The 14,860-nt window shown below is 36.7% G+C and overlaps 1 long non-coding RNA gene across 1 annotated transcript; it reads left to right on the forward strand.

The window, feature by feature from the left end:
* Positions 1-531: 531 nt before the first annotated feature.
* LOC308193782 lies at positions 532-7,668 on the forward strand. The gene is made up of 5 exons (XR_013949915.1): positions 532-893; positions 1,668-1,914; positions 4,242-4,319; positions 5,299-5,431; positions 5,988-7,668. It is a non-coding gene; the product is annotated as an uncharacterized lncRNA (long non-coding RNA).
* The last annotated feature ends 7,192 nt before the right edge of the window (positions 7,669-14,860 follow it).

Consider the following 14,860-nt stretch of genomic DNA (forward strand, 5'->3'; position numbering starts at 1 on the left):
AGAAAGCATCTCTAATTATCTCTTTTGCTCATAGACATTGCCTGGTATTGTAATAATCATAGAGACTGAGAGATGTGTATTTGTTAATTATCAGCTTAATGAGTTACTCTTTCAGAAAGTTAATTAGACGAGTCTCCTGGGCTACAGTCATTACTTTTAAAGCAAACAAACAAAAACCATTAATAAATCTCTTTCTTGGGGCTTAGATGTTAGAAGATGACGTCAGGCTCAGTGCTGTGCGCTTTTGCTAATGATAGCACTGGATAAAGGAAGACATGAACAATTGCAAAGTTATCAGAGGCAAGAAATCAGCTGACCCAATGCTTGTGACTGTAATTAAACTGAGCCCTGTGGCTAACAAGAGAATTGTTACAAACGAAGCAAGAAATTGTTCATTGTCTGCTGTGTCCTCTTCTTTTTGACAGCAACATTTGTAGAAGAAAATGGTCATGAAAATCTTGTCATGTTCCCAGCTGTGAAGTGTCACAACCATTAGGCCTGTTGTCATAATGAACATGACTGAGGGTTGGGATGGGCACATTGACAGGGGGAGTGGAGAGGAAATATATATAGCTGGTAATTATTCTTACCTATCTTTATTCAAAATGAGATTATTTTTTTCACTCGTAATCCTTCAGCTACTTTGCTACTGCTTGTAACCCTGTAGTTTATGACTCTTTCTTCTGTTGTAGTTTGGCTAGTATGTGGCTATGAAGGTCAATATTTTGCATTGCTTTAAGTCTTTACTTAAAACATTTTAGCATAAAGTCAGATTGAACTAGGTGAAAGTATGGGTAGAAGTGCTTCTCCCCTCCTAGAAGATTGTTAGGCAACTGCAGACTGCCTAGGCTTGAGATTTCTACTCAGGCTCCTCTTTTTAAAGTCTTATGAAGGTCAGTCAAGGCATTACTATTCTAGTAGTTCTTTGATTGCTAGACAGTTTATGTGAATGGCATCAATGCTATCATGATGAAATCCATTCTGTTAATATGTTGAGTAACCTGGCTCTGAGCATTAGGCATGTTGACTTCTCTGTCTTCCACCCATGGAATGAGATGATGTCTGCCTGCTGAGGTCAGACTTATGGAAAATGTGTACTCCTGGGTCTTGCTGGATGATATAAAAATCTGAAGGGCAATATAATTTTGCCTTATAAGGAGTAGGCCTTGATCTGCACCTATGAACAGACAACAAAATTGTGTGTGGTCTTGATGTGTCAGTTTTCTCACAGCAATGACAACAAAATATTTTCAGCTCCTTTGTTCTTTGCTAAAAGTATTTTAACACATTGTGTCTGAAAATATCCTAGTGTGTAATTGCCACTAGAATAAATTGTCACAAGATGGCTGCTAGATGTGAGGAATTAATGACTAGAAACACTGACATTTTTAAAATCATTTAGTTTTCAAGAAATAGGATTTAATTGTAAAAGGGGTAAGAGAAACAGCACTTGTTCTGAACTTAATGACACTGTTAATAAGGTAGGTTTCCTGATTGCTTTTACAGATAAATACATTCTTTTTAATCTGTTATATGCATGTGATAAAACAAATGATGATAAATACAGCAGACTCTTAAACTTTAGCTTGTACTGCTTGTATTGTCATATTATCATAGATTTCTAGTGATGGATGATGCTTATAGTGGTATACTTTCCCTAACCACAGTTCCTCCAGCACAATTCACTACGCTGACCTTGCTGAGAAAAGACATAAAAGAACCTCAAACCTATTTAAAGAGGAGGTCAGTGTCAGCTGTCTTGGCAAGACATCTTCATCATCTTTTTGGTCATTAAGAATATAAGAACTTTTATTTCTTGCTGAACTTTCTTGAAGTTTTCTAGAGGACTTCTAGAGGGTTAAGAGGGATTTCTGAGAGGCAGCAACAATATCCTTCTGTCACCTGAAGTCAATGGTATGTGATATTAAAGTTCACCCCTTCTACCCTGGCCTAGAGTTTCCTATTTTTCCCCTCATCTATTTTCCTTAGAAAGCCTGCAGTCTCCTAAAAACCACATCTACTGCGTCAAACCTATTTGAGGAGGTGGAAAATAATGTCTAGAGATATGAAATGATATATTTTTTCAGTTTAGCTGAATAGTCTTTTTGATCGTAGCTGATGCATACTTGCATTGGACAGAGGTCAACAGAGAAGCACACAAGAAAAGGCAATAGTTTTGGTCTGAAGCTAAGCAAACATTAAACTTGAAATGAAGTCAGTGGGCCCATTTGTGGCCCAATGGCTGTAGTTCAGATATATGATGCCCTCCATACAAATCACTAGGTGGCATCCAGTGGCATATTTATGCCACTACATGTCACTACAGAGGTTAATGACATCCCAACTGACAAATTCTATTGAAATTAAGAAATCAGAGTAAGTTCCTGAATTGAACACTTAATGTTATTTTATGCTGTGTTTGTGATATTCCATGGATAAAGAAATATTGAAATTGTGCTATAGAACAATAGCATGTACATAACTATCGCTAAACTCTTTAAAGTAGAGCAGTTTGTAAAATAAAATTATTCCTGTCATAACTGTGCTTTGTTTTCCTTAAACATTTTGACAGTGTAATTTATCTGCTAAGTGTCAATGTCCAAGAAAAAAAAAAAATCTGTTTGTTAATCTTTTTAGCTCTAGGGTTTAATATGATGTTAATAATCATGCCCACAACTTGCATAGATTTAGCAAAGGCATGAATCACAGTGCAATTATATTTTCATGATTTGAGGAATTTGTAAGTGAGCCAAAGTACTTAGCAGTTCCTGCTGTAAAATAGTGTAAGAATATGGTACAGTGTTTCCAGATGCAGATTTATTACAAGCTTTACTAAGAGAAGTCAAAGGGATTTTTTTTTTTTGTATTTTTGCATTGAAGCAAAGAAGCTCTTGATGTGAGGACGATCTTAGTAGCCACAAAGTAGATCAGGATGAGGGGAGAGGAATGGAAGTATACTGGCTGAGTAGGGCTGGGGAGATACTGCAGGCAGAGGGTAGGTGCAGGGCTGCATTGACCCTGCAGCACAGGCAGCTTGCCTGCTTTTGTAGCCTTCTTGTGTCTGAAGTTGAATTTCTTATTTCAATTCACTAGCATAGACAAGAGCATCAAAATTAGAGTGTAAAATACACTCTGGCCTGATAAATCTGGGGTAGTACAATTTGTTATCTTCTATTCTGGAAACATATAAATTCTTTCAAGTTGCTAACTCAGGCTAGCTCATACAAAGAGTATCTGAGTATAACAAGGGTGAGAGATGCCATGTGTAGAGATGGCACTGTTTAAAAATGAACCAATAAAATTGCTAAAATCTGTCACTGAAGCCTTTGGAAAGATTTCCTACATCAGCATCATATGAAAGAGGTCTCACATAGAAATTAAAATATGATAAGCTGAAGATTCCAGCTATATACACTTGCATGCAACGGGCTTTACCTTTTCTATGAAAAAGTTACAAATACCCAGATGAAGTTTTTAAACCTTCCAAATGCTGTCCCAGCTGGGACGATTAAATGTTCATTAAATTTATTTAATCAAAATCAGTTTTCACCAGATTCCCCAGAGTCACATTTTAGAACTTAGGTTTTAAACTGTTGTTGCTTTGTTGTGTGCTCTGTTTCTACTGCTCCAACTTCCCCTTATTGAAAAACTGCTGGAAACAAGGCTGAGGAACCTGGGGAGTTTGTCCAGTCTATCATAGCTAAAATAATTTGGCCACCTAATTGGTTAGTTCCTCTCTCACGTACCAGGCTAAGGAAAGGATGGGAACTTGCCCTGTGCCTCGATTGCTGTTATTGGGGCTTGTGGCTCAGACCTTGGGAATGAAGCAGATAAACTCTAATTTAGCCAAATTCTGCCCCAAGCAGAATTGATTACATATAAATACTTCCAGACAGATGTTTGCATGAAGTGCTCTTAAAAACTGCTACTGATGGATAGTTCACTACTTGTATAAGAAAATCTATCACAATGTTTAATGCTGGAAAAACTTCTCACTTGTTCTCTAGCTCAGATCTCCCCAGTTGCAGTTAAAGTCCATTATTCTTTGACCTCCCTGCAGTGGACACAGAAAACAGATTAATTTCTTCTCGTTACAAGGAGCTTTTGCATATTACAAGACTTGGTCTCCCTGTAGCTTTCTCCTCTCTAAACTAAGTAGCTGCAATTGATTCAAACTACCCCTATAGGACATTTCATAGCTCTCTGATTATTATTCTTGTTTTCTTCTGGATTGTTTCCAGCTGATCCATGGATTTGTTGAAGCTGATACTCTGTGGAATGTAGCTCTGCTAATTCATCAGCAGTGCTGAGCAGACCAGGTTGGAAGCCTTGCATCTAACCCTTCTTTTAATACACTGGGACACAGATAGCTTTTCAGAATTGGTGTTGTTGGATACTGTTCAGGTGATCACCTTCCTTCTTGTCTGGGGAGTTGATCCATTCTAAGCACAAATAAGAACCACAAATTTGTCTTCCCCACTATCATTTAACAAATATGTTGAGATTTATTTTGAGTTCTCAAGAATTAATTAAAAAACAAAACCAAAACAAACCCAAAAAACAAGATTGCAATAAAATCAAGCTGGAAAATATCAGTCCTTTATACCTGTGAAGTTAAAATAATATACAGCCTTCCTTCTAGCGTAGTTACAGATCAAGTGGTCTAAAGAACTGATATCTTCACCATACTTGTTTGCAAAAATCTGTACTACTGTTGCCTTTATACTGTACAATTGCTCCTGCACAACTGGTACTTTATTATGTTTGGTATTGAAAGATTTTTAATAGAAATGATATCTTACAACTAATCTCCCAGATGGTAAATGTTGAAATTTGCAGGTACAGAGAAACCAGATGGGGCCAAAGTATTTAGAATATTTCTTAAGCAGATTTGAATAATGTGGACCAAACTCTGCCACCATTTTCCATGCAAGATTTTATTCTTGTTTCTAAAGTAAATTCTTCTAACTAAGGCAGATGTGACCTTTTTCTTCCTTTTGTCTCTGGGCTATTATTTTACTTTGGATGTTAGATAAAACTTTCAGCAGTCATATCTTGCCTGTCACTTTCTCTTTATGAATGTTCTTTCATGACTTCCTTGAGTTTGCTGCTCTGTTTACTTCTGTCTCTATAATTCATTGCAATCTTTTCGACATTCTTTCAAATTTCAGGAAGCATCAGCAAATTTTCACTCTTTTGTTCAGTGACAGTTTGTCTGCAGCTGAATTCAGATGATGTCTTTTCATCACTGGCAATATTTCCATTACATTAATCTCTGTTATCACTATTTCTTTGCAGACCACTGATAGGAGCAGTGTAATAACGTGCCATCCTAAGCATTAGCTAATCACACCTGATACAATAATGTTGATGTTGGAAACAACCTTCATTGCAGAATGAGTCAGAGAAACCTAGAGAGATTTTTAAGACTGTAAGTCATATCTCATATGCATTGTAGTTTGTTTTGCTATATATGTTGATAAACATATTGAGAATAATATTGAGTAATGCTAGGGTGATTATGGATTATATACATATTTATGGGCTAAGATAGCATCAGTATTTTCTGTCTTCTGTTGTCTAAGCTTTCCTGGAGTGGAGCTTACGCAGGTATTTATATTAGGGGAAAAAAAAAAAAAAAAAGCTTTCTCACCTGGACTGGGAGTGCTACCTCTAAAAGGAGAAAATGAAAATTTATGGAAGTTGTATAGCTGCAACAATGACTTGGATTTGTATAAGAACAAATACCTTTAATTATGTGCCTCAGATCACTTCATAACACGTATTTTTAATCTCCACTGCTGAATGTGTAGTTCAGCAGGGTGTCTGCAAAGCTTACCCACATCCTACCAATGGAAGAATTCTACTTATGTTTTATGCTCTTTTTGTTAAGTGATTACTTCTTATCGAAGATTCTAAATAGTAAAAGAAATGCATGTGAATAGCAGAAATGTTCAGCTGAACGATAGCACTTTTTCACCTTATAGGTTTGATCATAAAGAGGATATAGGTGTCTGAGGAGGGAATTTGGTGAAATAGCTGCTGAGCGGCAGCAACTTGCACTCCAAAGCCTTTGAAGGATCCTCCTCTGAAGGTCACTCCACCTTCTGTCAGAATTGTGCTTGTGGACCTGTACTCCAAGTGCTGAAGTACCTCCCTGGAATAATTAAAAGCCTTGCGTCACATGGAAGTGGATTTTGTATCAGTTCTCTGTATAACATTTTCTTCCCCCCAGTTTTCCTGTTCTTATTGTAGTTGTAATAAATATTAAAATGTGAAGAGGATGGGAAGCAAACAGAACTACCTTCCTAGGTCTGCAGGGTTCCTTAAACAATAGCTCTGAGAAGTGTGACTTGCCATGTTGAATGTTTTCTCAGCTCTCTGTCTTAGTTATTATTATGCACTCAGTGCCTCTATTCCATCTTCCAGGCAAAGCATGCAAAAAAAAGTATTGGGTGACCTATATAATTTACAGCAAATTATACCCGAGTTGGATGCCAGAGTGAACAGACCCTGGTTTGTATGCAGGGTATAGCTATTTTTTTCCCAAACTCAATGTCTTGTTTGATAACATAACTGAAAGAAAAGCTGTTATTATAATGAAATAAAATAGTCATGAATAACATAAACTAGAAATGTAATAGGAATATGTAAAGCAGAAACACTTGACAGTGTTTTTGTTCTTTAAATTTTTCCCAAAGATATCATAAACCATCAGACTGTGGCCATTTGTCTGATTTGAAAATCTTTCATTTCAACAAAAAGTGAAATGTTTCCATGGAGATCAGCCAGAGATAGCCAAGAAGTTCGTCATTTGGCTGTACTTTCATTTTGGTTTCTATGGTTTCCAGACAAGAAGGGGGAAAAAGTGAAGTTGCTGAGGTTCTTTTTTTTTTTTTTTTTTTTTCCCCTACGTGTAAAAGGTTAGTGTAAACCAAGTGATGGAATTGTTAATCTTTATCTTGGTCTTTGAAAAACCTTGTATAGGTCATATTTTGCAGTCTTACATCTGTTCTAATTCTAGGGGAAACAAATAATAAATTAAACTTTCTTAGCATTATAAGTAAAATTCTGAGCAGGGAAAATATGTTTATAATGACTTGACTTACCTCAACTGCACTGCACAATGCGAAATGGTAACAGGGTTGAGAATGCACACTTCTTTTTGAAGGATTCAAAAGCTGACAATGAAATATGGGATTTTAGAAAGATGTGAAGACCTTCAGAAAAGGCAGTGATGCAGATCTTGCTCATTAAACTGAATGGAAAATTTTAGGCATTGTAATAGTGAGTGTTGCAGTTTGTGGATTTCTGTACTAGGTAAATGTAACTCCATAATGCAAAATAAAACTTATCTTGTCATCTAAATTCTTATCTTTCCTCCCATCCAGACTCTTAAACTTAATTTTCCTCAAAAAGTTGCATGTGTTTGTTTGGAAATGGTGAGTACAACCTTTCCACGTTACTTCATTGAATATTGCACAGGCCCCATTCCTACATCATAGATTTGAAAGGTCACTGTTTTCCTTTCCATCCTGCTTCCTGCTTTTTCATTCCCTAAGAACTGTGAGATTTTGATTATATATATATATATATATATATTTTTTTTTTTTTCTTTGTAAATACACCAGATGAACTTTTTCCCATGTAGGTTTTTTTTTTTGTTTTTTTTTTTTTTTTCAGGGCTAATTACATTCTCTCTTATCATCTCGTATATTTTTGAGGAGTCAGCTTCCATGTCTTGCCACTGACCACATCCTTAATTGTCTGGCTTCCTTACAAAGACAAATTTATAGTACTGTAGGGAAAAAACTGAGTTAAATCTCAGAACAAAGTAAACTACATGTGATAGTATTGCTACGTGAAATTAGCTGAACTGAAGATCAAACGAAGCTTGATGACTTGTGAAGCCTTCTATATCTACCCTGTATGTATGACTCTGCAAAATTAAATGTTCATACTGTCTCCAGGCAAGAAACGGTTGGAAAGGGAAGCTATGTATATCAGAGCAATCACTGTGCTGCTTAAAATATTTTTAAATAAATAAAGTAATACTTAGCTTACCAATCTAAGCTTTCAATTGAAATGCGTGATTAAAGAAGCTTGCAAAGGTTTTGGTTCTAGGTTTGAGAGGGGGAAAAAAAAAAAGGCCTTGATATCAGAACATAGAACACAAAGTTAAAATGTAAAGTAAATAATAAATGTAGACATAAAATCTGTTATTTCCTAGAACCATTGAAAAGTACTTGAAATTTCTGCAGAAAGCAGAAGGCTACATGACATATAAAATGGGAAGTAGATTTTGACCCAGACTGAACACTGTAGGGGACATCCCAAAGAAAAACTACCTGGATCCCAATACTACAGCAAGAATATACAGCAACTCTGGCTTTCTAAGTGAGTTGCACAGGGACACCAATCATCCTCAGTGGTTTGTCATTAAACATGTCTGAATAATACAAAATGAAAACATTAAGCCATGATTCACTTGTATGCATGCCTGACTCTTAACAACAAACTGATTTATTGAAAAAATAAAAGTTTTATGTCTACCAGGACTAACTTTTAAATGCTTACATTCCTCACTGTTCACATTACCTTAATTTTTTTTTCAATTTTTGGAAACAATTTCTTTATCAGTTTTACGATTACTACTCCTCAAATAGGGGAAATAATATGTATTTACAATCGTATTCCCACGTACCATAAAGCAATGACTAATATTAATTTAAAATAGCAACTGAGTTATTAGAATGTATTGTATTACCACAAATGTATGTTTGATTTTTCCAAGGCTGAAGAGAAATATTAGTTTTATATTGTGACACTTGGAAAATGTGATAGTTCAAAATTTAATACTTAAGTAATTATGAAATGTGAAGCTAGTTGGGGAAATTCCTAGGAAACTTTTTGTTCTCTGCCACTGTTCTTTCTACAGTTTGAAGGAGGAAAATGCCACCTCTGTTTGCAAAGAATTTTTTATGAAGCTCTGTAATATTTTTATGAAGATCTGTTTTGCTTTAATATCATATTCTGTTTCTATTATACTGTGTTTTGAAAGAGATGTTTAAGTGTTATGGTAATTCAGTGGTGATATAAAGCATTTGACCAAGTTCTTTAATTGCATGTTATAAATGCTTGATTGTATTCCCGAACAGTAAACTAAGTCATGAAATGACCTTTCCTTTTCTCCCTCTTTCAAGAAAAGACCATTTTGAATACTTCTCCGCTGCCAGGGGAAGGATCGAACAATCTCTTGGTTTCAAATGTCCTTTATGAACAATCCAAAGCCATCAACCTTCAAAGCCATTAAAAATATCTGTGATTTAGAAAGGTATAGTGAGAGACATTACCTTTCTCCTTCCATCAAAAATAAAAAAAAAAATGGGTATTTTTGTGTGGGGGATGATTTTTATTTATTTATTTATTTTTCCTGTAATATTTCAGACGGCATACATCCTGTCTTTAGTATGTAAAATCTGTACAGAGTAACTGCCAGTGATCCTGCTAGGTGAGTGAGGAACTGCTTCAGGGAAAAAATGTAGTAAATCTACACGATGTTGAAACTAGCAAAAGATGTCTGAGCCTCAGACCCACCAAATTAATATACTGGGGCATAAACAGCTCTAATGGAGCACTGATTAATGTCCTGAAGACATTACAATAGCCATCCTGTAAACAACAATGAAATGATTTAACTGCCTGTGTTCCAAGGCTTGGTTTGATGAAGCACAGGTGTGCAACCTTGGCTTGGCTTTACTCAGGAAATTGTGGCAAGGTGTAAGAAAGTGAGAGTTAAACTCATGCAAGATAAGAGAGGTAAAAGCACAAGCTGAAGTGTCACTTTTGAGATGGTAATAGTTAGCAGTCCAGAAGATAACAGACTAGCAACACTGAGTAACAGAGCTGCAATGGAGATTGACCTTTTCTCTGACCTCTGGCTGGCTGGTACACCACAGAAGATGGTGAGCATAGCCTGCTGGCTCACCAGTCCTAGCCTCCTGGTGCATGCATTAGGCAATAAGCAACAGCTGCATCCTCTTAAGTTGTGTCTATCCTGTTTGCAGAGTCTCATTACTTGAGGAAAAAGGTGCCTGAACAGCAGTAACTTAGTGAGGGAGTGTTACAGCATCTCAGATATGGTGCGGGATATAGGTATGATTACTTGTAAGTCATATGATTCTTGAAAGGTGGGCTTGTACTTTTGCCACTGAAGTGAAATTAAGAGATAGGAATAAGCCTTGTATGAACTGCAGTGGGAAAGGCCATCCCTTCCACTTATGGCAGTCTCTCCTTAGATTCTCCTGTGTGTCATTAGGAGAGAACAAATAGCAGCAAGAAGATCAATGAAGGATTAGGATCCTCAGGTGAGGTATAGTTTGCAGAAGAATTACCAAGGAAATTATATGGAAATTGGTCTGTGTGTGTATGAGATCTGATTAATATGAACATTAAAAATATTAATACATTATTTCATTCGGGTCACTGTAAGAATGGAATCTTTTAAGTAATAAATATTTACTTTGATTAAGGAATAACCAAAATATAACATTGATGCCCATTTGTAATTATAACAAAACAGAGTTTTCACCTATACTATGACCACTTCAAGCCTTAAATGTTGATTTTTATTTTCATTTTTAAATTATCTGCAGTATACCAGGACAGAACTTGTTTGTGCCTTGCCAAATGTTGTCATAACTTGTGTAGAAAAGACTTTCCATGAAGGAAAATATTTTCTTGGAGGCTATAGAGTCCATGTTATTTACTGGATTAGTTTTCAGAGGAGGCTTTACGCTTTATTTGTGTTCATCATTGCTATAACTCTCCTTTCCTTTAGTTACATTGCCTGATAAAATAGGAAAATAATCTGACTGGTCCTTTGCTCTTCAAACCAGCATCAGCTGAGATATGGCCCATGTGTCAGGTAAACTTCATGATGATATTCTTCCCTTTAGTATCATGCTCCTGTTACACCCATCCTGGTGCATCTGGGGACTGTGCCGCATGCTCAAACCTGGGGAGCCAAAATGCAGGCAGCATGTCAGGCATGCTGCTCACGCTTCTGCTGTGACTAGTAACATGCCCATCCTGTGAAAAGCAATGCCTCTTTCAATGTGTGTCAGATGTGGGCCCTGCGACATCCACAACCTGCAAAGAGGAATGCATCAGCTAGCTGGTTTGCCTCCTTTCCATGCTATAATCCCATGATTGTTGCCACATAGCTAGGATGTGGTTGTACTTTGGCTGTGTTGTGGATGTGCAAATAATCATGACAGGAGAGGGGGATGCAGCTTCCAGTGCAGCAGAAATAGATCTACGGCCACCCTCTGGCTGAAAGTGTAGGTGTCACTTCACTCCTCTGCATGTGTTTGATAAGTTGAAATAAAATTTTGTACCACAAATTAACTTCAGAAATTCATATCTCCTCAGCCACACCTCTCTGCAGTAATCCCTGTGGCTTAGAAGGGGAGAATAAATTAACAACCATGAGGGCTTTTGCCTCTGCTGGAGCCTTGGGCTGTCTCACAGTTATCTGAACCTCACAGGTAGACTGCTAGTTTTCACCCTCCCAGGGAAACTCTTTCTACCTAAGCTCACGACTCTGCTCTGCCTCTTTTTAAATTGGCAGAAAGTGCTCCATAGCCTGAAGTTTTGCTGAACACACTCTGAGATGCCTGTAAGAATACTTGTTGGATTTTTGGATATGCCAATAGTAAAAACAATGAAAGACCCCTGTGGTAATTGTGAAGGTTTGGCTTTCAGGTAAAAGTCTGGAAACAAAAGGCTGCAAGTAAAACCAACTTGATGTGTCATTTAGCTTAAATTTAAAGATGAGATGATGTTGGATATAAAAGGTCACAATCTGTGGTAAAGGTAATTTTCCTCAAAAATAATTAAAACAAACAAACAAACAAATAAAACCAACAAGCGATAGCTTGGTGATGTGCTAAGGCACTCAGCCAGCCCAATACTAATGACGATCCCCCAGCCATCACCACAAAATGTTAGAAAATCCTCAAATATAGCCACCTTTCTCAAGCTCAACTTATCACACCACTGGTCTTGGATGGTATTACAGTGTTTTTTCAAGAAGCTAGAGTTTAATATAATTTTAACTGCCACTGGGGCCCCCTGCCTTTTCTGCTTAGTCATGCAGAAGATGGAAAGAACTTTGATGGGTACACAGATGTTCTCAGGTTCATGGCACTGCCCCTGTTGTTGACATTAGGGCTGATTTTAAGCATCCACAAGTGATTCTGTAGAGTGGTTTGCATTTGATCTCTTAGTCAATAGCTGTGTAAGAAATTAATTGCTCCATAAATTGGAAAGCCTTAAACAGAAGCGATCTGCTACTGAAGAGAATACCAAATATTAGTTTTTATTTTTTAATTACTTTTTCAAAGCATGTAGCATGATGCAGAAAACAAAGTCTTGCAAGTGATGATCTGAATCATTTTAATATTAACACTGAAAAATGAAATTCAAGATATTTAGAGGTTTTGTCTGAATGTTTCAAATAAGGTATAATTTCCTCTTTTATTGGATGCTATTGGCTCAGAAAATTAAGTTGAAGAGTCCTTTGTCTGACAACTTGTTAATGCTCTGCTTAAATAAAAGAAAAAAAAAGTCAAATAGAACTCAAGAAGGAGGATGAAGTAGTTTTGAGATTTCTGAAAGACACATTCTCACTAGGAAAAGAAGTACTATTTTTAACATGCATCCAGATCCAGATTTTGGTGTGTGTAATGTAAATTGTGCCTCATGTCTAAATACACAAGCTGGTCAAATGGTGTAGTGGGCTGTTATAAAAACCTCACTGCCTGTGATTTGCAGCCCCCAAAGCCTTTGTTTCAGTGGAGATGATATCCTGACCTGGCTTGGCTACTGTTCTTAGTGATTGTTACACTTTATTTTAGGATCGTAACCCATACCAGTTAAGATACAAGTGAACTGGAATGGAATGCATATTTTAATTCCTGTTGTTGATGTGTTCTGCAAATGTGGCAGGACACTTTACTAAAATGTTAACTCCATGTTGCTACCGCATATACAGAATCATCGCCAAACAAGCTATAATACCGGGCTGTTATCATCTAGTATCTAAACTCTCTTGGAAAGCCGGTCCTACCTTCTTACCGGGGTGCATCTTTCTTTCCTGACACTCAGGAAAGAAGGAGCTTCTTGCTGCCATCTATTGATAAACCCACGGAAAGGACAGTCTGAGTCAGACTGCCGTGGTGCAGCTAACAGTCATAAATGTCTGTGCAAGTGCTTTGGTCGTTATTGTTAATGCTATCTTTAAGCTTTGTTTAAAGAGGTAATAAAGAGCTATTTGTTTATTCAGTTAGTAAGGATAAATTGCATTTGATAAAGGGCAAGCAAGAGTTCAGTATAACCAAGGACTGTGGGGTATGGGATTTCACATGCCCCAGAGATGTAGGGAGAAGGTAAAAAGAAGTCTGGGGCTTTTGACAATGAAATATGCAGTGAACTATAATAAAAGGGCTGGCATGGGGACCATAGTGCTTGTAAAACAGTGATTGTTATGCAGTTTGAGAGCACAAAATGACTTTTCTAGCCCTTTGTTAAAGGCAGAAGACCTGGAGCAGATGAGGAGGACCATGCATAGGAGCCATGATACAGCCAGAAGCAATGCCATGTGAGCAACAGGCACCTCTCCACGAATGCACTTCTCGAATGCACGAGCTGAGGGACTAGTAGGGTGGTGCCTGGGTCTGAAACTTCACTGACCACTGCTGGTGTGCCAGGTGTTTGTGGAGAGTGGGAAGGAGCCATGGGACCAGAGGTGTTTAATATTGGATAGTCATATCAGTAGATGGGGAAACTGAGTCAAAAGACTCCTACAACTTTAATTGGGGAAACTGGGGAAGTGTATGCTTCATATTTATGTCACTACCTCTGTGATTTATTGGTGTTTATTTCCTTGAATTGATGTCAAATTAATTTTTCTTTTCCATAAAACTTTGCTTTTGATTTCTCTCCATATAATGACTTTCATACACTGGAGATTTTTGATATTTTTTCCTTATATTTCATGGACTGTCTTCAAACTGTTGTTTCCTATGTGTAAGGAAGAATCAATAGGGTTTTTTAACCTTATTATCTTTGCTTGCAAGGGTTAAAGTGGTGTCAAACAAAATTCAAACATATTATTTAAACAGGATATGCGAGTTTCTTGCTCTTATCTTAATATACATGAGAAAATGCTAAAATTAGCAAGATACTGATATAGAATTTTTAAAAGGTAAAATTCTATCTTAAGAAAACTCCAAAAATGACACACTGATTGGTTCAGCCAAGTACAGTTCTCTCTTGAAGAGATTTTTAGTATTTTTTGTTGTTGTTGTTGCGGGGGGAGGAGGAATTTAATTAAACATAATTAAAATATCCTCAGCAACTGTAGGGTGCATCTGGAAAAGGAGAAATTTAATGTCATGTTAATTCTTGCGCAGGTTATTAGGGTAGAGAAATACTGGACATTGTGCAGATTATATTGTATTTATTATCAATAGAGAATGCGTCTAGGAAAAAAGGTCTCTTCCATTTATATATATATATATATATATATATATATATACACACACATTAGGTTAGGCGCGGTATTACCTGACCATAAAAATACTGTAGAAGCACAAAACTGGAATCTGAGATTTATGGTATTAAAATTTTTACCTATAAACTAACTGGAGTTGTTTTATATCAGAGTAATAGTACTTGACACTGCTCATGTTTTTTGACTGGACTTCATTTGTCATTACAGTTTCTAAGTAGCTCACACATTAATGATTTTATCTTGCATACATTCTGTATGATGTGAAGCATTGTGTGACAGATT

Source organism: Anser brachyrhynchus, assembly GCF_964034855.1.
Source record: "Anser brachyrhynchus genome assembly, chromosome: 4".
Lineage (NCBI taxonomy): Eukaryota > Metazoa > Chordata > Aves > Anseriformes > Anatidae > Anser > Anser brachyrhynchus.